The following is a 23,442-nucleotide window of genomic DNA, read 5'->3' as shown; positions in this document are numbered from 1 at the left end:
AACAATTAATAATACTTTATTCAAAGACGCCCGGTTACAAGGACGAGACATTTACACATTGTGATAAGCTTATCGAAGTGAAAGTATCCTTGACTATTTTCCCAGCACAGGATGAGAAAGGAGGACAGATAACAACTCGTGTGAGAACAAGATCAGAAAGAGAGAGACGATAATAGAACAGAAGAGAAATTAAACTTATTTTTCTCTTATTTATTCATTGCAAAGGGAAACTAGAATTAATCCCCTCACATTCCCCCATTTAGACATTGGGTCCACCATCATGCTAGGTACATTCACCCGAGTGGTGCCAGCTCCTGCCAGATTCCCTAGAGTCATGTGGTGGTCCCGAAGTCCATCTGGGTTAAAGTTTAGCAGAGGCTCCTTCCCTATAGCGCGTAATGCAAGACATGATTACCGTTAGAGCAACATATATGACGAGCAAAATCATTACCATTTGAAGTATACTTTGTAGGATTCCCAGGTACCATCCTCCCAGACCAGAGAAACAATTGGCAGGGTTCTAAAAAAAACTAAATGTGTTACCCCACCAGCTATCCCTGGTTTCTGAGTTTTCATTTGTCCATGTAAGCAATTCCTCCGACGGACCAGGAACAGCCAGGAAAGGAAGACTAGTGGCACCAGGTGCGTGTGTGCAAGTCCAACAGTCCTTCACCTGTGAGGTGTTCAGTCCATCTACCAGTATTTGGTGGTGTCTAACAAAGTGGTTCTGGGCATTGTCCAAGCTTAACTTCCTCATATGAGGGCAAAGCATGGAGTGAGGAGTCCAAAAAGTCCAACAATAAACAAAATGTCCTTCATTTTCCTTCTCATAGGGGGGCGAAGCAGGGCGTGAAAAGTCCCATTAGTCCCAAAACAAGCAACAGTTCCTTCAACTTTCACTGAAGTAGGTGTGTTCAGCAGGACTTGATAGGGCCCCTGGAATCTGGGCTCTAGAGATTTCCAGACACGCCTCTTTACGACCACCCAGTGTCCAGGTTGCAGGGAGTGAGATCCCTCTAGGTTGTCTGGATCTAGAATGGAAGAGAACACTAGATTGTGTGTTACTTTTAGTTGATCACACAGGTGCTTTACGTTTCCGGCTACTGTGTCATAGCCCTGCTGTAGGGCCTGTGGATGATACAGCCCCAATCTTGGCACGGAGCCAAACAAAACGTCATAAGGGGACAGACCTGTCTTTCTGTTGGGTGTGGTACGGACTGAATACAGTGCTATGGGTAAACATTCTGGCCATGGTTTCCTTGTCTCAGCCATGGCTTTCTGGATTTTTAACTTGAGCGTACCATTTAGTCTCTCCACCTTGCCTGAACTCTGCGGGTGGTATGGGGTGTGAAACGTTTGTTCCACCCCAAGGGCTGAAAATTACCTCTTGCATCACTTCACCTGTAAAATGTGTACCTCTGTCACTCTCAATTGTCTCTAGCACCCCAAATCTACATATAAGTTCTGCCACAAGTTTCTTTGCCGTGCATTGTGCGGTGGCCCTGCCCACAGGGTAAGCCTCAACCCACCCTGAGAACAGGTCCAGGCACAGAGAGCGTACTCATACCTGCCTGATTTGAGAAGTTGAATGTAATCGATCTGCAATCTCTGAAAAGGATACAGTGGTCTGGGTGTGCACTTCCGGGGGGGTCCTCACCACTTGAGCTGGATTGTGCAGGGTGCACACTTCACATGCCTTCACATATGCCTTCGCCATCCTGTCGAACCCTGGAGCATACCATACCTTGTCTACCACTGAAACCATAGCATTCCGGGAGGCATGCACCTTACCGTGAGCTAGGTCCGCCATCTGCGGGAAAGCGGCTGCCGGTAAACACATTCTACTTCCCATTCTCCACATTCCATCAACATACCTAGCACCTGCCTTGGTCCACTGCTCTACCTCACTTCCCGTGGCAGTAAGCCCTAGGTCGGAGGGAACTGTGGTACCAGAATCTACCTTATAGCACATGGGACCCTCGGGGTCTTGTGTCCGGTCTAGAAGCGCAGCAGCCTTGGCGGCTCTGTCTGCTTGGTCATTACCTTTAGCCTCTAGTGATTGCCCCTGGGTGTGTGCCTTCACCATAATAATGGCCACCTGTTCCGGCAACATGATGGCCTGCATTAGTCTACCTACTGATACACCATTCTTAATAGGCTTGCCTTGTGCCGTGAGAAAGCTCCTGGACCGCCAGATGGGTCCATAATCGTGTGCAATACCAAACGCGTACCTAGAATCAGTGTAGATGTTGGCAGTAGTACCCTTTGCAATCGTACAGGCCTCAGTTAGAGCACGGAGCTCAGCCTCCTGCGCTGACGTGTGGTGGCAGTGGTTTTTGTATCAGTATCTCGTTCAGTGTGACTACTGCAAATCCTGTTACAAACTTTCCCTCGTCATTTAGGTATCTGGATCCGTCCACAAACAGCTCAAACTGGGGGCTCTGCAGGGGCTTGTCTGTAACATCCGCGAACCCAGCCGTTTCCTGGGCCATGAGGGCCACACAGCCATGCTGGTGTTCGGCATCAAATGCCTCCTGCTCGGCAGTCAGGGAGTTGTAAAACAACTGATTCCCTGTACTTACTCCCCCATTTGAATCTACGTCACCTAATGGAAGTAAGGTGGCTGGATTCAAGGTGGTGCACCTTTGGAATGAGATGTTCGAGGAGGAATGCACTGCTAGTTCCATTTTTATCTGTCTTGCAAGAGACAGATGACGACGGCTTACCTGAGTCAGTCTCTGTATAAGGACTTCTTCACACGACTGTATTTGCACATGTTTTTGCTCACTTAAAACATACGTGCGCGAAACACAGGGAATAGAACCTTTTAAATTTCAATGGGTTTGTGTCAACAAGCGTGTTTTGCACACGTGGAAAAAAACTAGAACTTGCTCTATCTTTCTATGTATAGCAGAGCAAGTGCCCCCATAAGTCTATGGAAGGTATGCAAATACGCAACGTGATGCGTAAAACACTGCGCAAAACTGCGGGGAAAAGAACACATCTGGACCTCATTAGGCAAATAGTCTTTTAATCCACGGAAGGGTTGTCGCACATGTGTGTGTAAACTGGCCCTGCGTGCGCATAAAGCACAGTACTATGCACAGACGTGAGCAAATCATCCCACCTCGTTCATGCGCAAATATGTTCTGCTGAAGCTAGCGTATTTGCGCATACGCTTGTATGAAGCCACATTAAACAATGATAAAAAAGCTCCACAGTGGACTGAGTCCTGCTACCCTTTTGATTTGGGGGAGTTTAACTAGTTTTTTCAGAAACCAAACAATTTAAAGGGGTTGTCCCGCGCCGAAACGGGTTTTTTTTTTCTCCAACCCCCCCCCCCCCGTTCGGCGCGAGACAACCCCGATGCAGGCGTTAAAAAAGAACACCGGAGAGCGCTTACCTGAATCCCCGCGCTCTGGTGACTTCTTACTTACCTGATGAAGATGGCCGTGGGGATCTTCTCACTCGGTGGACCGCAGGGCTTCTGTGGGGTCCATTGCCGATTCCAGCCTCCTGATTGGCTGGAATCGGCACGTGACGGGGCGGAGCTACACGGAGCCGGTATCCTGCACGAGAGGCTCCATTGAAGAAAGCAGAAGACCCGGACTGCGCAAGTGCGGCTAATTTGGCCATCGGAGGCCGAAAATTAGTCGGCACCATGGAGACGAGGACGCCAGCAACGGAGCAGGTAAGTATAAAACTTTTGATAACTTCTGTATGGCTCATAATTAATGCACAATGTACATTACAAAGTGCATTAATATGGCCATACAGAAGTGTATAGACCCACTTGCTGCCGCAGGACAACCCCTTTAAGGCCCTGTTCACATCTGTGATGAACGTTCCATTTGGAGCTTCCAGTACAGATCAGTCACACAATCCCAGATGAATTAGTGCAGCATGCACTAAACATTTCAGGTGCCATGTTGGTAGTCAGACAGACCTCATTACAGTCGATGTCCCTCTAGCACCGTTCCTATACGGGGCTTCTGGTATTTTTTTGTTTGCTTCCTATAATGCAGTCAAGCAAAAGAAATGATGCTGGACTGTGAAGGAGATGGCTAAGCCAGAGAGCCAAGCCTGACTCACAGTGGACCATAAGACAGCTCTTGATTAATTTTAGTTTTGAAAAACTCCTCTCACATGATGCTACTTAAAACACATGACATTAACAAGAATCTTAAGGCTAAAGTGATAGTCACAGCTTACCTCCTCCCCCTCCCTGCACAGGTCACAGTGCATGCTGGAATAGTCTCCAGTAGAAATTATTAGGTTAGCTTCTGTCCACTGTGTGAAAGGCCCATGAGTTCTGCAGTAAAGCATCTCTCTAAATGCTGTAAACTGCAGTAAAGACAATATCGGCGGCCCGTAGCCCCCCGTAATAATCTAATGGTGCCCAAATGGGGGTCAACAACTGTAGAGAACGGGGTTGATGCGGCCTGATGTCGAGTAGGCCGCAACTCCCTGGGAACGGAGTCTGTGCCCTGGACTCCAGGCGATCTTAGTCTAATCACAACTGATTTTTGAAGTCTATGTTTCCATAATCTCAGGAGGGGGTTCCCCTTGGTGGCCGCCTGCGACCCCAACACGCCTAGCAATATCTTGTATTGTCCCTTATTTACAATCGTATTCAATACTGTAATGCTAATTGGAAAACCAATAAACATATTTTGAAAGATGGGTGCCCAGTATTCTTGTACAGATAATAGAATAAAAAGAAAATCTATAATGAGAAAATAAAAATAGGAAAAAATGAGATAAATGGAATAGGTTGCACTATCTGGTTTTCCTCCGTGAAAAGAATACAGATGAATTATACATTTCTTTTAAGGATTCCCTGAACCATCAATTTTTGGGTGATTTTTTTTTTTATCCCCCAAAAATGTATTTAAAAAATATTAACAATTTTTTTAACAGACACAAGAGTTTTTCACAGGTTTTTTTGGGTGGTTACTATGTGTTTGCTTAGCTTGCATTTTTTATGCCATTATTCATGGAGAAGTCTAAGCAAAAACATCTAAAATAAAAGCCAAAAAATAGACACGCAAGTGAAAAATGCGCTATTTGTATCATGTTTACTGTTTTCTTGCTGGCTTGTAGCTAAGCTCTCGATCCTCTGCTGCGGCCGTCACAGCCGTGGTGGGGATTTCCTCCATCCCTGCAGTTATGCAAGGCTGTTTTTACATGAAAACTCCTCGCATCTACAGGGTGTTCACATAGTGGGGAGCGCAATACCGGGCCGTCATTCACATATTGCGCTCGCCCTTGTGAAGTGGCCCTAACCTGGTTATACCAGCATGCTCCATATCACTATATACAGGGGATGTCTAGCTTATACCAGCTGTACATATATAACACTGGCCAACGTGTATTTTGGTGCAGAGCGTTTGATAACTGATATAAAGTATATTTCGTGTGCTGATTTCAAATATGCCATCCATTTTCCCCTATCAGCACTAGTTTCTGTGATATTGGCACTGAGTGAATTTTATTACCCTATTCCATATTACACATATGATTGATATAATTAAACAAATACCATACAAATTAGTGTTATTTTCTACAATATTGGGATGCAAGGAACAAAACAAAGTGGACTATGTAACAATTTATTATTCCAAATAATGAAAATCAAACCATAAATGAAACGGACTTAATCACTGGGACAGATCGGTTCTAGTAATAGCAATCGTGTCACTGTGTAGAACCTACCAAAATAAATTTTCGTTAAAAATTAACTTATTATTATTTTAATTAGAGATGAGCGAGTATACTCGCTAAAGGCAATTGATCGAGCGAGCATTGCCTTTAGCGAGTATTTCCCCCGCTCGAGACAGAAGGTTCGGGTGCCGCGGGGGAGCGGTGAGTAGTGGCTGTCAGCAGGAGGGAGCGGGGGGGAGAGAGGGAGAGAGATCTCTCCCCTCCGTTCCGCCCCGCTCTCCCCCGCAGCTCCGTGCCCGTTGCCGGCACCTGAACCTGCAGTCTCGAGCGGGGGAGATACTCGCTAAAGGCAATGCTCGCTCGAGCAATTGCCTTTAGCGAGTATACTAGCTCATCTATAATTTTAATCTAAAATACTAGATCCACTACTCAAGACATAGACAAATTATATAAATTTTTACAAGCCTACTAGGATGAAGATATGATATCCCAGGTTTAGAATTTTGAACAGGTCAATGGTATAAGAGACAGATCAATAGGTATCACTTGAGGCCAACAGTACTGTTTCTTCAGAGTTGGACACTTGGAATAAATACTCCAGTTCAAGTATACCGTTGGGTCTAAACTCTATATAGGAACAGAATACGTCCCACTTGATACCAAAAATTTCCCATATATTACTGCGCATTAGGTCCTAGACCTGGATCAAATAAGTCCTCAGGTCAGATAATGTTCATTGGCGCAAGATTAGTTATGGACGCAGGCTTTGATGATCATGTATACATTAGGGACCCTTTGAGGGAAACAGCCAGTGATTACCATAATGAAATGTAAGCCACCTTATACCATATCTTAGATGCTTACTGAGAATATGTATCGTGGTTCTCTTGGATAGGGATAATACAGCTATATTCGCTCGGACCCCAAGTGTAATTGCCCCTCCATTATAACTCCATTTTATGTCTATAGGAGAATGGTTATTAACGGACACAAATTATTTGCCTCTATTCATTCCTGATCAATTTACACTAGTGACTTTTATTTGTCACTCTCAGATCACTGTGTTGCTGTTCTGGAGAAGTCACCATACTGCCAATAGGAGAAACAATAGGAATGCACCACAAGGATAATGAGTTCCCACCGAACGAAGAACCATCACAAGGTCCTGGGATGGAACCATTGAAAACAGGTTTTAAACTAGAAAGTACTTTTTATCCACTTGAAAGCAAAAGCTGCTTTATAGAAACATTCTACCAAAAGGTACCCAGTGACTTGACAACGATGAGTAAATTCCATCAGAAGAATAATGATAAAAGACAAAAAAGTGCCCTTTTAAGTCTAGCCATGAACGAGCAAATTATTGGGAAGAAAGCCAATAAAGGGGGAGCAACAGTTATAATGAACACTGATGACTATGAAGCTGAGGTGAATAAAATCCTGAACAATACAGAGTACTATAGAAAACTAAAGGAGAATCCCCTAAAAAGGATTGAATCTGAATTGTCTCTATTATTGGAGGAAGGCCTAGAAAAGGACTACCTAACAAAGGAGGAAAAGAATTACATCCATATTAAACAGCCGGATACTCCATACTTTTACTTTCTACCCAAAGTTCATAAGAATAAAACCAACCCCCCAGGCCGTCCGATTATAGCGGGTATCAATTCTGTCACCTCCTCATTATCAGAATATGTAGATCTCCAATTGCGGAGGATAGTCACCACCCTACCAGCCTACACCAAAGACATAGGAGATTTTCTGGAAGCTTTAAAAGAGTTAGAATGGCAAAATGGTTTTATATTCTGCACTCTGGATGTTACTGCACTGTGCACTAGCATACCACATGAAAAAGGCATTGGAGCCGTGGATCATTTTCTTTCAAACAATAAATTGATGCCAAGACAAACTGAAGGATTTTATCCTTAGGGCAATAAGGTTCATATTAAATAACAACTATTTTACCTATGAAAACCAATTTTTCCTGCAGCAAAAAGCCACCGCAATGGGCACAAAATTTGTGCCAGTTTATGCAAACCTCTACATGGGTGCATTCGAGGAAGAACTACAAGAGCAAAGGATCAAATTCTACTGTCGCTTTATAGACGATATTTTCCTAATTTGGGAAGGTAAAGAGAAAGAACTCCTTTTAGTTATAAATAGAGATGAGCGAGCATACTCGTCCGAGCTTGATACTCGTTCGAGTATTAGGGTGTTCGAGATGCTCGTTACTCGTAACGAGTACCACGTGATGTTCGAGTTACTTTCACTTTCTTCCCTGAGAAATTTGCGCGCTTTTCTGGCCAATAAAAAGACAGGGAAGGCATTACAACTTCCCCCTGCAACGTTCAAGCCCTATACCACCCCCCTGCAGTGAGTGGCTGGTGAGATTAGGTGTCACCCGAATATTGAAATCTGCCCCTCCCGCGGCTCGCCACAGATGCATTCTGACATTAGTTCAGGGAAAGTGCTATCGTGTTGGAGCTGCTATAGGGAGAGTGTTAGAAGTATTTTAGGTTTCAAGAACCCCAACGGTCCTTCTTAAGGCCATAAATCTTCTCTATATGCGCTCAATGGGGCCGGCGGCAGCAGCGCCGACCCCATTGAGAACATATAGAAGACAAATCCTTCTTCTCTGCCACAGCTGTAACAGCTGTGGCAGAGAAGAACGATGTTTGCCCATTGAATTCAATGGAGCCAACAATACAGCAGGTTCCACTGAAAGCAATGGGCTGCCGGCGTGCGCGAGGATGAATTGTCGGAAGGGGTTAAATATATAAGCCCTTCCCTGCAATTCATCCAGAAATGTGTTACAATAAAAATATATACCGGCGTATAAGGCGACGGGGCGTATAAGCGTATAAGGCGACCCCCTAACTGTCACCTTATACGCTGGCAATACAGTGGAGCAAAGAATAAAAATCATTACTCACTTCTTCTGACGTTCTGCGGCGCTCCTGCAGGCTGTTGCTCCCTCCTGATTTCCGGCAGAGCATTGATTTCTCTACGAAGGGCTTTAAATCCCCGCCTCCAGAAACACACGTGCCTTCAGCCAATCACAGCCAATGACAATGATGTCATTGAATGGCTGTGATTGGCTGTGTTTCTGGAGGCAGGGATTTCAAGCCCTGCGTCCAGAAAGCAATACTCTGCCGTGGACCAGGAGGGAGCAACAGCCTGCAGCAACGCCGCAAAACGTCAGAAGAAGTAAGTAATGATTTTTATTCTTTGCTCCACTGTATTGCCGGCGTATAAGGTGACAGTTGGGGGGTCGTCTTATACGCCCCGTCGCCTTATACGCCGGTATATATTTTTATTGTAACACATTTCTGGATGAATTGCAGGGAACGGCTTATATATTTAACCCCTTCCCGACAATTCATCCTGCGATCGCCGGCAGCCCATTGCTTTCAGTGGAACCTGCTGTATTGCTGGCTCCATTGAATTCAATGGGCAAACATCGTTTTTCTCTGCCACAGCTGTTACAGCTATGGCAGAGGAGAACGATCTTTACGCTGACAGTGCGGGGGGGGGGCCCACTCTTGCCGCTATTGTGGCTTAACAGTGGGACCTGGGAACTTGAGATGCAGCCCACCATGTAGCCCCTCGCCTGCCCTATCCGTTGCTGTGTCGTTCCCATCACTTTGTTGAATTGCCCAGATTTTCACAAACGAAAACCTTAGCGAGCATCGGCGATATACAAAAATGCTCGGGTCACCCATTGACTTCAATGGGGTTCGTTACTCGAAACGAACCCTCGAGCATTGCGAAAATTTCGTCCCGAGTAACGAGCACCCGAGCATTTTGGTGCTCGCTGATCTCTAGTTATAAACAAACTAAATTCTAATGATTGGGGACTAAAGTTCACAGAGGATCATAGTAGTTCTGGGGCAGTATTTTTGGATATTGAAGTTTATGTTGAAGAGAATAGAATCAACACTAAAACCTTTTTTTTAAAAACTGATATGAATAGCTACCTGCGATATACAAGCTGTCATGCCAAGGCCTGGAAGAACAACATCCCATACGGGCAATTTATCCGCATAAGAAGGAATTGTACAAAGATGAATGACTTTGTGGCTCAGTCGAACTTGTTAAAGAAGAGGTTCAAAGAAAAGAAATACCCAAACCAACTAGTGGAAGGAGCATATGAGAAGGCTTTGAAACAAGAAAGGGAAGAAACAATAACAACAAAAACAATAACAACAAAGAAAGATCAGAATAGCCAGGAGAAGCAAGAACTCCATGAGAAACAACCTAGATTCATAACGAAGTACAACATTCAACATGCTAAAATCCAGAAGATTTTTCAAACTCACTGGAACATCCTAAAAGAAGACCCATTTTTACAAAATTCCCTAAAGGATAGACCCACAATAATATTCAGGAAAAATAAAACAATAAAGGAGATAGTCGCACCATCATGTCCCCACAAAAATATACACAAAAAGAAAAAACATATCACCACCAAAAAGAATACTTTTCTCAATGATTCTCCTATGATTGCAGCTGATTCATCAGGATGTTAGAGATTAATAGTACTCATTCACAAATAGCCTAGATATTTGACTATTACTTTCCTTACAGCCATGCACACACACACACAACCTCTGGGTTAGGTTTCCCAGGGTGAACTGACAGTCTTGGTAGGCACTCACTTAGCCTATGTTTAAGTAGTACTGGCTTCACCCCTTGTCATCGGGGGCTCGTCCCTCTTAGCACCAATCAACAAGCATTTCAGGACACCGGTTATTCCCTGCCGGAGTCTTGCGATACCGAGTGACGTCATTCTAAAGTGGTGAATCCCCGATGAATAGAAGAGCCTGATGGTGACGTCACAGCATTCTGCACGTTCGCCGTAGGCCCCCATTTCTAGTAGTTTAGCTGGTAAGCCCACTGCAAATCACACAACGCTGGGATGCCATCCTCTAAAGGTTAGAGGGTATACAAAGGATACCATGTCCAGAAATATCCCCGGGCATAGCAGTCTGGACATATTGATGTATAAGTACCGCTAATAATTGTTGAGGTGCATTATTTATGCCCCTCGGCTTATTGGGTGGAGATTTAATGCGATGCAAAATTGCAAATAATAAATAATAATGCTGACCAACTATATTCATCAGAGTTTTTACTTATTTACTTTATTGCTAACCATTATAGAATAGACAGCCCAGTTTATGCCATTTTTAACTATATTCAATCAGAAAAAGCAGAGACAAAAGGATTTCTCACACAAACTTAGAAAGGGTTACCCAAATCAGCCATAATCACAAAATACTGGCAAATCCTGAGAAAAGATACGGATCTAGAGAACTGTCTCTCAGAAAGACCTTCCATCATGTACAGGAAAGGAAGTATGCATGGTAGACCTGTTTCACGAAGTCTGATATAGGTTTTCTATTTTCTTGTAGGGTATATTCTCCACAGATGTTTAACCCCTTAGTGACAAAGCCTGTTTGCGCCTTAGTGACGGAGCCAAATTTTGGAAATCTGACATGCGTCGTTCAACGTAGCATAACTCTGTAAAGGCTTTACATATCCAAGTGATTCTGACATTGTTTTTTTCGCCACATGTTGTACTTTATTTTGGTTGTAAAAAGAGACCGATATAATTTGTGTATATTTATTAAAAGTACCAATATTGGAAAAATTTTGAAAAAAGTTTCATTTTTTCAAATTTTCAACTGTAATATCTCAAATATGTCCAAACATACTGTAAAATTTTTTGATAAGATATATATTTCAATCTGTTTACTTTATTCTGAATGCACACTTGAAAAACTTGTGTTTTTTTAACCATTTATAGGACGTACAAATTTAACATTACTTTTCAGCATTTTGAGGAACACTTTGTTTTCCTGCACCAAGCCAAGTTTGCAAAGGCTCATGAGTGTCAGAATAATAGATACCCCCCCCCCCAAATGACCCCATTTTAAAAACTACACCCCTTAATGTATTCACTGAGGGGTGTCATAAGTATTTTGACCCTACCAGTTTTTTTCAGGAATTAATTCAATTTAGAGGAGAAAAAATAAAATTTCATAGTTTTGCAAATATGTCATTTTAAAGACATATTTTTTTCCTATATTGCCCATGAAAATGAGGATTTACACCCCAAAATGGATACCCCCGTTTCTCCCGTGTTCAGAAACATACCCATTGTGGCCCTAATCTTATGTCTGGATGCACAACGGGACCCAAAATGAAAGGAGTCGTCGGTGTCTTTCAGAACATAAATTTTGCTTGAAGGCGTTTTAGACTCATAGCACTTTTGTAGAGCTCTTGAGCGGCCAAAACCAAAGAGAACCCCCACAAGTGACCCCATTTTGAAAACTAGACCCCTTAACGAATTTATCTAGGGGTGTACTGCGTATTTTGACCCCACAGTTTTTGAATAAATCTAAGCAAATCAGAAGGAAAAAATTACGTTTTTCATTTTTTTGGCAATTTTGTCAATTTAAAAACTGTTTTTTTTGTACAGTTTACATAGGAATGAAGACCTTCACCCCAAAATGGATACCCCCATTTGTCCCGTGTTCAAAAACATACCCATTGTGGCCCTAATCTACTTATAGGACACATGGTTAGGCCTGTAATGCAGGGAACACCTGTTGGATTTCAGGGCAGAACTGAATAAATTCAAGGCCCCATTGTTCATTTCTACAGAATAAAAATTGACTCCCTAAAAATCCCCCGCCCCTCCCCCACACACTCCGCGCCCTTTTCGGCGTTCCCCAATAAAACCGTGTATCCCCCCTCCACTCATGCTTTTTGGGGGTCATTTCTTGACCTCAGTGGTGGGTATAGGGTGTAAAAAGTGGCGCTATGTGAGTCTCCGTAAGCTTGATGAGGTGCGGCGGTCTCGCACAGAAGACGCTCAACAAGCTGCTCCTGGAACTGCATGAAGGCGAGCGTTCCCGGGGCTTCTTGTAAATTGCGTATTACAGGCAGCGGTCTGAATAACGCCGGGCTCACACGGCCGTAGGTGGAATCCGCTTGCGGAGGCCCGCAGTGGATCCCAGCTGTGAGCCCGGCTGTGTCCCTGCGTACGGCTGCCTATTGTACTGCGCATAACTGCCTACTCACACAGGCTTTCATTCGCAGTACTTTTTTAAAATTTGTATTTCCCGCACCGTCGCTTAGCGATGACCCGGGTACCCGCAGCCCGTATACAATGTAGTTGCGTATGGGCTGCGGGTATATCCGCGACCGTGGAGCACAATGAGCTCTATGTTGCGGATATCCGCGGTAAAATAGAACCTGCTGCGTTCTCTTTTCTGCGAGTGGATTACGCAATTCCGACCTGCTAATGTGAGCGGAATTGTGTAATCCAATGCGCTTCATCTGCGTATTACCGCGGATCAGACACATGCGGAATCTGTAATTCCTATCGGGTCATGTGAGACCGGCCTAAGGTAGATCGCTACCTTTTTATCACGTGACCGGGGACCGCTCAACGAGGCCACCCGTCACTGCTCCAGGCTCTCGGCGACCGTTGGTCGCTGGGAGCAAGGAGATTTTCAATTTCCTGTGCTCCCCGATTCCTGCGCATGTGTTCGCTGTTTTGCCGGCGGTCGCATGTGCAGAATCCGGGTAAGTTCACGGAGGTAGATCGCGTCGGGGTGCAAATACGGAGGCCTCCAGTAAAAAGTTTTATCTCCTCTCACCGATCGCATCGGTGAGGGGAGATGAAGCTTCACCTTTTTTTTACTTTTACGTGATCGCCATTATCGATTGGATAACGGCGAACACGTGACGAGGAGCCGCTCACCGCGGCCCCCGTGAAATCTCCAGGCTCTCGGCTAAGTTTTGTAGCCAGGAGCAGGGAGATTTTAAATTATCCTGGCAATCCACGGCTTTTGCGCATGCGTCCGCCACTTTGGCGACGGGCGCGTGCGCAGAAGCTGGGGTAAGGTCCGTGGATAAATCCGCGGGCCTTAGGTACGTCATTTCATCCTCCCTCACGGATATGATCCGTGGGGGGAGATGAAACGCAAGCTTTTTTAGCTTTTTTAAAACTTTTTTAAAAACTTTTTTTTTTTTACTTTTACCCTTTTTTTCACTTTTTACACTTTTTTTTTTAACTTTACATGATCACTGTCATCCATTGGATAACAGTGATCATGTCCCCGGTATAATCTCTCTGTTCTTGGCTACACATGGCAGCCAAGAGCAGAGGGATTTTAAATTTCCTGGGGCTCGAGCCCGTCTGTGCACGCGCCCGATGTCAATCATCGGGTGCGCATGCGCAGACGGGGATTCGGGTCCCGGGACATCGGGGAGGACTTAGGTGAGTATTTTCACCTCCCTTCATGGATCGGATCCATGAGGGGAGGTGAAACTGACTTTTTTTTAAAACTTTTTCGCGATCGCCTCTATCCAATGGATAGCGGCGATCGCGTGCCCGGGGACCGCTCACCACGGTCCCAGGTAACACCTCCTGGTTCCCGGCTACCTTCAGGAGCCGGGAGCCAGGAGATTTCAAATTTGCCGGGGGCTACCGGGCTTCTGCGCATGCGCCTGACGTCATCGTCTGGCGCGCATGCGCAGAAGACCGCCGGCGGGTCCAGGAGGATCCGATCTCTAGGGGACACCGCCGACAAGCCAGGTAAGAATTTTCAGCTGCTCTGATGGATCCAATCCATCAGGGCAGCTGAATATCTAACCTTTTAGGCACTTTTCTTTACTTTTTTGCGATCGGCGCTATGCATTGGATATCGCCAATCGCAATACCGGGGGGGACTGCCCGCATCCTGGGATGACAGCTCTGTGCTGTCGGCTACCTGCGGGCACCAACAGCATGGAGCTGTCATGTCCTCAGGCAAGTGGGCATTAATCCAAAGAGGATGCATAAAACTACATCCTCTAGGATTAAAGCCCACTTACTGAGGACGTAGTTTCCCGATGGGGCCGTCGTTAAGGGGTTAAATCACCTGAATGTATTTTGCTACAAGTTCTCCGACTGGAGGAAGCCATCAAACAACACAACCACAGATGTACCGCTAGGAGGAGCAGGGGTCGCGATTCCTACCCGGCCCTTGCGGTCAGGGGGCCCAGTGGCCCCCACGATATAGAGATTGCACGCTGAGTGCTTGGCTGGCTGGTCACCAGCAGTGTGTAGCTGTTGCAGGAGAGGAGGAAGGATGCTGGCAGAAGATCACCCCAGTCATCCCGGAGAGGACAGCCACTGCTATCACTCACAGCCGTCTCACACAGACCCCCACTGGCAAAGCCAACAGCAGCTTCCAGGACCTGTGATTATGTTACCAGTGTGGGAGGAGTCAGCGATCACATAGTACCCCAGTGTGAGTGTACTCAAGTGTGTGTGTGAGAGTGGCCTAAGGGGCTACAAACAAATTTTCATGTAGCAGTTACTTCTGCTTCTACTATGGAGGTCACTTTTAGGTCTCGTTCAAAGGTGTAAGCGCATTCTGGTTGCAAAAATACACTGTGTATTTGCGCAACCAGCAATAGTCTACCCCTGTCTTTTTTGGTCAGTAAACTGTGCTGCGCAAATATGCTAATGTGAACGAGCCCTTGCTACACAATTACAATCGGCCATTTGAAGGCAGCCATAAGGCTTATATAAGGTCCTCAGTGAAAATGAGACTCCTGACAGAGCTTTTAGAACAACATACGCTCCCATCCAGACGTCGTCTTTTTTAGGAAAGGTCTTGTATATTTTAGCAAGACAATATTAAACTACATACAGCATCCATCACAACAGCATGGCTTCGGTGAGGAGTCTGGGTGCTGAACTGGTCGCCTGCAGTCTAGACATTTCACCAATAGAAAAGATTTGGCGCATTATGAAATGAAAAATCTGTCAAAGACGAACCAGAACTGTTCAGTATCTAAAATCCTACCTCAGACAAGAATGGGACAACATCCATCTACCCAAACTCCAGTAATTGGTCTCCTCACTTCCCAGATGTTGACAGACTGTTGTAAAAAGAAGCGGAGATGCTACTCAGTAGTAGATATGGCCCAAGTTTTGTGAGATGTGTTGCTGCCATCAATTTCCAAATTGGTTATTTTTTTTTATGAAATGGAAAAATGTCTCACTTTCACCTTATATGTGTTCTATTATGAATAAAATATGGTTATATGAGATTTCCAAATAATTGTTTTGTTTTCTTCATTGGCACTGCAAGGATTCTTCTTCACTGGCACTGTAAGGACTCTTCTTCACTGGCACTGTAAATTACTTACAGGTACATAAAGACAACGTCTCGCTGTGTTGTACAGGCTGCTCTACACTGGCTATTCACAGGCGCAATCCCACTACTGATTAGCATGAAGGTTTTGACCTGCTCCATATCCGACCTGGGCTGGTTCACCCCTCCTTAGGACAACCTGGTGGCTCCAAGCTCCCCCAGAGTCACCATATTGATACTGAACTTAGTGTGGACACCAGATCAACATAGCACAGGGCAGACCAGAACTCCTGGATGCAAGTAATCCACTAGCCTCCCAAGTAGTTGGGATTGCAGATATGCCCCACAAAGCCCAGCAATTGCCTGACACTGCCTTCTCTTACTTGAAGCTACAAGTGTCTGACCTCAGCGACAGCACCATAAATTGTCTTCATTATACATGACTTTCTCTAGTGTCCACATGATGTCTGATGTCAGCTGGCCCTGCATGCGCTCAGCTGCTCTATTAATCTCAATATGACTGGAGCTAGCTCCAGCAGTCCCAATGAAATGAATATGCATAAGGGCACTTTTAGATGAAACGATAATCATTCAAATGAGCGAAAGTAAGGAAAGATAGAAGTTTTAACAGTGAACACAAGGGACAGGGGGAATAGTATGTGATTGACCTTGCCAAATGTTGCAGCGCTACTTTTTCTGTGAATGGAATAGAAACTTGTTATAAATTAAGGGAATTATACTGTCTTAAAAATAGGAAAGCTATAGGAATTTTAAGGTATATTCTAGCTGTTATTTGTGTAAATGTCAGTTCTGTGATTGGTTGGACGTGTGTATACTTACTAAATGGTGAGAATGTCCTGTAGGAGAAATGAGTTGTGGATAACCTCTATGTGAGACCTAAATGTTTTCCTAATATGGGAAAATATTAGTGATATTAGTGGTTGCTGTGGAACCTGTTGTGCAGCTTTAGTATTACAAACAGTTAAAGGTTGAATGTTCTTCTCTTTGCTGCTCTCCCTGATAACAGGAATTCCAGAGGGAGGTGGTAGCAGTTGAATTCATTTGTATGTGGATGAGGAGGACTGTAGTACTTGTGTGATGCTGTTGCTAGCGTCTCTCTGCTTTCCCTGTTTGCTTTTGTCCAGCACTGAGAGGGGTACCCAGCACTTTCCTTGGGAGCTCCCCTGGGGGGTTCATTAGTCATTGCACCCCTATTTAAGCTGAACTGATGCACATTAATGCTTTTACTTGGTGTTTATTTGTTCCTGACACTCAGCCTTTTCTGGTCACTCTGTTACTCTGTTCTGTCTCAATTCTGCCCCACTCTCTGAGCTCTGTCTGCAGCCTGAGTTCTGTCTGACCCGTCTCTAGTCAGCCTTTCTGTGGAGGATTATATGGTTTTTAATATTTATATGAGAGAGACAGACTTGACCACATGGATGGATGAATGTTACTGACCAGAGTTCAGGCTGTGATGAATGCAAAATGTGTGATGCAGATATTGACTGGGGATAAAAATTTATCTCCCCTATGCATAAGACTTTAATGACCGCTCAGGGTAGGATGTAAATTTTTCTATGCCTTTGTATATGTCAGTGTCAGTTTTCACTGCAGTTGTGATATTCTATTCCCAAACCCGGGAGTTCAATATAAGCAGTGATAAATTTTGCCTCCCGGTAAAGCCCTTTCCGCCTTGTTTACCTAGGCTTTGATTTAAAAAAAAGAGGAATTGTTTAGTTTTGCTGCCCTCATTTCAGCTCAGACTGGTTGGTAATGCCTTGTGGCATATTACTCAGCATGCCTTCAACCTGTTGCTTGTGTTTCGCCCTCTTGCATTAGAAACACTAACTGCAGCTGACCAGACGTTCTGAGATTTTTTGCTCAAACTTTGCTCAATAGAATACCACTTTTACCTACAATGTGCCCTCCTTGTGCCTTGTAGTGTCTCTTTTCAACAGTGTACTACTGTATGCAGGTAAAGGGTGAGGTTGTGAATGGAGTATATCTCCCTCCCAGGCTCTTAGTCTGGACATGGTGGAGATCCAGTCCATAGCTTCACCCTAGCTCTCAACTCATCTGTGGGCACTGACCCCGTTACTGGAGCATTAAAGACTCCAGGAAGTCAGTGCCTGACAAGCTGAGGAGAGAGCAGCATCCTGCAGCCTGAACCTGAGCACCCTGCGTGGTGCACCTTTGCGTTGATGACTTTGAGTTGGACTTTTTATGTTATTTTCCTGAATAAACTGAAGCGAGTTTATTCCAGTTGAGTCCAGAGTGTCTGTGCCGCCCCACCCCCTGGAGGACGTTCTACAATTGGTGTTTGGATTCAGGCAGCAATCCTGACTGATAAGGGCAACGGCGCATCACCTGGCAAATGTTCTGGGTAAAGCCTGCGATCACAATGCAAGCTCCAACCCTAGCTTTGAATAAGCTGTTGGCAAGGATGGATCGGCTGACGGATGCCTTCCTAAAACATCCCACCTTAAGGAAGGAAGGAGCTCCGACTACACCTAGGCCTAGAGAGACTGTGCAGAAATTTGTGCGAAAGATGACTTCTGAGGATGACATTGAGGCCTATCTGACGGTATTTGAGAGAACCGCCGAATGAGAGAAACTTCCCAAGGCTGAGTGGGTCGAGGTTCTAGCACCATTCCTCACTGCGGAACCACAGAAGCCGTACCATGATCTCATGGATCACGAGATAAATGACTACATCAGGCTAAAAGCAAAGATCCTGACTTGCCTGGGTGTTACGGTGGCGGTCCAGGCTCTGAGAGTGCATAATTGGAGCTACAGGTCCAACCAATCCGCCAGGTCGCAATTGTTTGACATGTACCATCTGGTAAGGAAATGGCTGGAACCAGAAGTTTGCACACCGGCCCAGATGGTCGATAAGGTCGTGGTGGATTGTTATACCCGTGCCTTGCCGGCAGATCTGCGACGCTGGGTCGGCCATGGAGGACCAAGGACGCTAACCAGCTGGTAGACCTGATCGACCGCTACACTGCAACAGAGAACTACCTCCGGGCAGACCCCCGCTACGAGTTTCAGACCTGCACGGGGTAAGAGACCACTAGATGCCGGAGGAAAGCTGTGGCATGGCAGGAAGGAGGTTGGGCCACTAGAAAGGGAACCATTGGAATTAAAAGGCCCTGATAGCCCGAGCCAGTTTTCTAAGCCAAAGAAACCAGGGCCTTTGACGTGCTGGAGATGCCAGGAGCTCAGGCATGTGTTGGCTCAGTGCCCTGTGACCACTGGGCCTATAGAGTATGACAGTGCTTGGCACCGGTCCGTGTTTGCAAGGCCTACTTGCAATACCTCACAGAGACTGAGCCACAACTGTGTCGCATAAGTGAAAACCACCATTCTGTGGAGGCTCTCCTGGACTCAGATAGCCTGGTCACCTTAGTGCATGCTAGCCTGATAGCAGAAGGCTTCATACCGGGTAAGCACATAAGTGTGGTGTGTATACACGGTGATACAAGGGAGTATCCTATACCACCCTCAGATGGACGGGTTGGTGGAGAGGTTCAGTAAGACACTGAAACAAATGCTAAAGCGGGTAGTAGAGAAAGATGGTCGGGACTGGGACTGTCTGTTACCTTATCTCAAGTTCTCCATACGGGATTTACCACAGGCTTCGACAGACTTCTCGCCATTTGAGTTGCTATACGGTCGGCACCCCAGAGGGTTTTTGGATATAGCCAGAGAAACCTGGGAGACCGAGTCTACTCCCTATAGGACCATCATAGAGCACGTGGCTTATATGCAGGACCGCATTAATACTGTAATGCCTATTGTCAGGGAACACTTGCAGAGGGCACAGGAGGCCCAAAGCAGAGTGTACAATCGTTCTGCCAGGGTGAGAACTTTTAGTCCCGGTGACAGAGTTCTCATCTTGGTGCCTACTGTAGAGAGTAAATTCCTCGCTAGATGGCAGGGTCCCTACGAAATCGTTGAGAAGGTAGGCGACGTAAACTGTAGAGTGCATCAGCCGGGGAAAAGGAAGCTGTATCAGGTGTACCATGTTAATTTAATAAAGCTTTGGAAGGATATAGAAGCTTTGGCTACCTCAAGCATCAGAAGGGGTGGGCCGCAGCCCTCCCTGCCCAAAGTTAGAGTAGGTGAGGCCCTCTCGGTGTGCCAACGGTAGGAGGCAAAAGAGTTCCTACAAAGAAACAGAGACAAATTCTCTGACCGGCCCGGTCGTACACACGTCATAACACATGATATCCTAACTGAACCCGGGATGATGGTAAACTTAAAACCATATAGGGTTCCAGAAGCACGTAGGGAAGCAGTTTCTGCCGAGTTTCAGCACATACTGGAATTAGGATTGATAGAGGAATCTCTTGGGGAGAGAGTTCAAATTGGTGTCAGACCATGCCCCTTTGACCTGGATGAAGCAAAATAAAGAAAAGAATGCGAGAGTGACGAGGTGGTTTCTTTCGCTTCAGAACTTCAAGTTCACCCTCGAATATAGGCCAGGCAAGTCACAGGGTAATGCTGATGCCCTGTCTAGGGTGCATTGTCTAATCGCCAAAACGGCCCAGCCCTCCGGTCTGGAGAAGAGGGGGGGGATATGTAGGCAGGTAAAGGGTGTGGTTGTGGATGGGGTATATCTCCCTCCCAGGTTCTTAGTAGCCCTAGGAGCTTCCATAGTGGGAGTATTGAGCTTGGCAATATATAATGGGTGAGTAATAAATGGGATAGCATGTGACATGGCCAAGGCTCTAAATGCTACTTCTCAAGCCCTGGACTTGTTACTTCTAGATGTACAAGGGGTATGAAAGGCCACCTTGCAGAATAGAGACACAATTGACTATATGCTGCTGGCCTTAAATCACCAGTGCAAGGAGTTTGAGGGAATGTACTGTTTTAATTTGACTAAGGCCACCGGCAGACGGTCGGAAATTCCGCGGCGGGATTTCCGCCGCTGGAAGCCTGCATAGGATTGCGTTAACAAACGCAATCCTATGCAGACGGCAGCGGTTTGGCCATGCGAAATCTCGTGCGGCAAACAAACCGCAGCATGTTCTATTTCTGTGCGGGGCTTGCAAAGCCCCTTACAGAAACGTCACTCACCCGCCGCCGGCTCCGGTCCGCACATGCGCCAGCTGCCTGGCAGCCGGCACATGAAAGATCCAGAGCTGCGGGGCGCGGGTGAGTACGCGCTGCTCTCTGCAGGCGCTCGGGTCGCGTCCCGTGGCGAGAATTCTCACTGCCGGATCCGACCAGGCCATCTGCAGGCGGCCTAACAATGCAGAATCCATTCATAAAAAGATACAGGGGATACAGAGCATACTGCAATCAATAAAACAAGAAAAGGATCAGGGATGGTTTGATTGGTTGTTTAGGTCCTGGTTCAGCCTATCTTGGCTCTGGCAGTTGTTCGGGATAGTATGGAGGTGCTGGTTGTTTGTATAATGTTATGTTGCTGCATACAATGTATACCTTCTATAATGTCTCTATGTATGGGATGTTTTGGGCACGCCAGAAAAGGTCTTGATGAAACTCTTAGCTTAACTACGTGATAACAGAAGTAATAATAATGCAATGTTTTATTTTACAATGTGGTAATTTTGTTTTGTTTTGTCTTTGTCATTTTATGCTTAATAAACATTTTGGTTCTGCTGAGTACAGCGACAAGCAAGGAGACTTCAGAACACCTACCTGTAAATACAACAGCCACTCAAGAGTCGGCAACAGTGGGAATCTGGCAGAGACACAGTTGACTGTACCTTTAATGCAACGTCACCAAGAATCTTCAGATGACCTGTTTTAAATTGGGGAAATGTTAAAGATATAGATTCTGCTTTCTATCTGTAGTCTCCTTGTCAGCCATTACTTGTCTCTACTTAAATTTCATTTTGTGAATTTAGGTTAAAATCTTCTAAGTAAAGTTGAGTTAAAGGAGATGTCTCGAGGAAGCAGTGAATTTTATTTTTTTGCCCAGTCCCCCCCATTAAGTACACATTACTAAGCCCCCCTGTAAATGACATTTCTAGCTGGTTCGTACTTACCGTTCCAGCGTTTCAGCAACTTATAAAAGTTTCCCCAAGATGGCCGCCGGCTCTTTTCCCGTCGCTCGCTGCAGCCCGACGTGCACGCTCCCGAGACGCTGCCAGCTGTGTCTCCATGACAACACGACGCCCCGCAGCCGCCGACCGGACCCCTGGAGTGAACACAGCCGACCAGTCACCCACCGCCAGGCAGAAGGTAACCGGCGCAGCCCCCCCCCATCACAGCGGCAGCCCCCCCGGCCCAGCGACAGCCCCCCCCGGCCCAGCGCTAGTTCCCCCGGCCCAGCGCTAGTTCCCCCGGCGCAGCGACAGCCCCCCCCGGCCCAGCGCTAGTTCCCCCGGCCTAGCGACAGCCCCCCCGGCCCAGCGACAGCCCCTCCCCGGCCCAGCGCTAGTTCCCCCGGCGCAGCGACAGCCCCCCCCGGCCCAGCGCTAGTTCCCCCGGCCTAGCGACAGCCCCCCCCCCCCGGCCCAGCGACAGCCCCCCCCCATCGCAGCGACAGCCCCCCCCCATCGCAGCGGCAGCCCCTCCCCCCCGGCGCAGCCCGGCGCAGCGGCAGCCCCCCCGGCCCATCACTTACCAGGACAGCTGGACGGCGGGACAGCTGGGCGGCTTCTCCGGACAGCTCGGCAGCTCTGCACCTTCCTCTAACAGAGGAAGGTACAGAATGGCCGCTCCAGCGCGCTCCCGAGCAGTGACAGCTCGTCTGCGCATGCGCAGAAGAGCTGTAGCGGGGAGCACACTGAAGCGGCTCGTGCTGAAAGGAGAAGACCGGACTGCGCAAGCGCGTCTAAAAAAGCAAGCTGCCAGCGAATTTAGACGGAACCATGGAGACGAGGATGCTAGCAACGGAACAGGTAAGTGGAATAACTTCTGTATGGCTCATATTTAATGCACGATGTATATTACAAAGTGCATTAATATGGCCATACGGAAGTGTATAACCCCACTTGGTTTCGCGAGACAACCCCTTTAAGGATTTTCCAGGCATACAGCCAAGTCCGCTAATATGTAGCATTCAGGCAAGATCGTCAATATCTTTTTATGAAATATATACATATCTGTCAGCAATTTCTAGAATAATTATAATTTCCTGTTATGTTTTTTTGTATTATTACCTTGAAACTTTGCAATTGTGTATATAAGACGTTATGCATCAGTGTTTGTTAGTAACTATCACACTGTAACTATAACTATCCCTAACAATAGCATTGTCCTAGAAAGCTGGGTGACAATCTTTTGTGAAAATAGTGTTATGTACTCTACCCAGTAATGTAGAGAGTACAGCTCCCGAGGGTTATATTCCTTATAGCAGTCCTCTTTTAGGATATATATTCCTAGATAAAGGTAAAAATACTAGTAAAAAAACAGTGCATTACTACTATAAGTGACTCCTAGTAACAACAGACATTACTGCTGGATCATGCCCCATCTTGTGTGACTCTGCAGGTTTTACACACAGCATGTTCTGATTTCTACGTTGTGTTTACCCATGTGGGTTTGTGTCCCGGGGTTGGTTTGTGTCCCGGGGATGGTGGGTTGGTTTATGGGTCGGGTTAGGACTCAGCTCTTGTGTGTATATAAGGCGAAGAACAAC

General features: G+C 46.1%; 1 long non-coding RNA gene across 1 annotated transcript; it reads right to left on the bottom strand.

Moving 5' to 3' along the window:
* Positions 1-21,593, bottom strand: LOC136631556 (uncharacterized). The gene is made up of 2 exons (XR_010793054.1): positions 21,495-21,593; positions 1-1,031 (listed from the first exon to the last, which is right to left on the bottom strand). It is a non-coding gene; the product is annotated as an uncharacterized lncRNA (long non-coding RNA).
* Positions 21,594-23,442: the final 1,849 nt, after the last annotated feature.

This window comes from Eleutherodactylus coqui, chromosome 6, assembly GCF_035609145.1.
Source record: "Eleutherodactylus coqui strain aEleCoq1 chromosome 6, aEleCoq1.hap1, whole genome shotgun sequence".
Classification (NCBI taxonomy): Eukaryota; Metazoa; Chordata; class Amphibia; order Anura; family Eleutherodactylidae; genus Eleutherodactylus; species Eleutherodactylus coqui.
The sequence above is the reverse complement of the archived record's forward strand: the minus strand, read 5'-3'. Positions and strand labels throughout refer to the sequence as shown.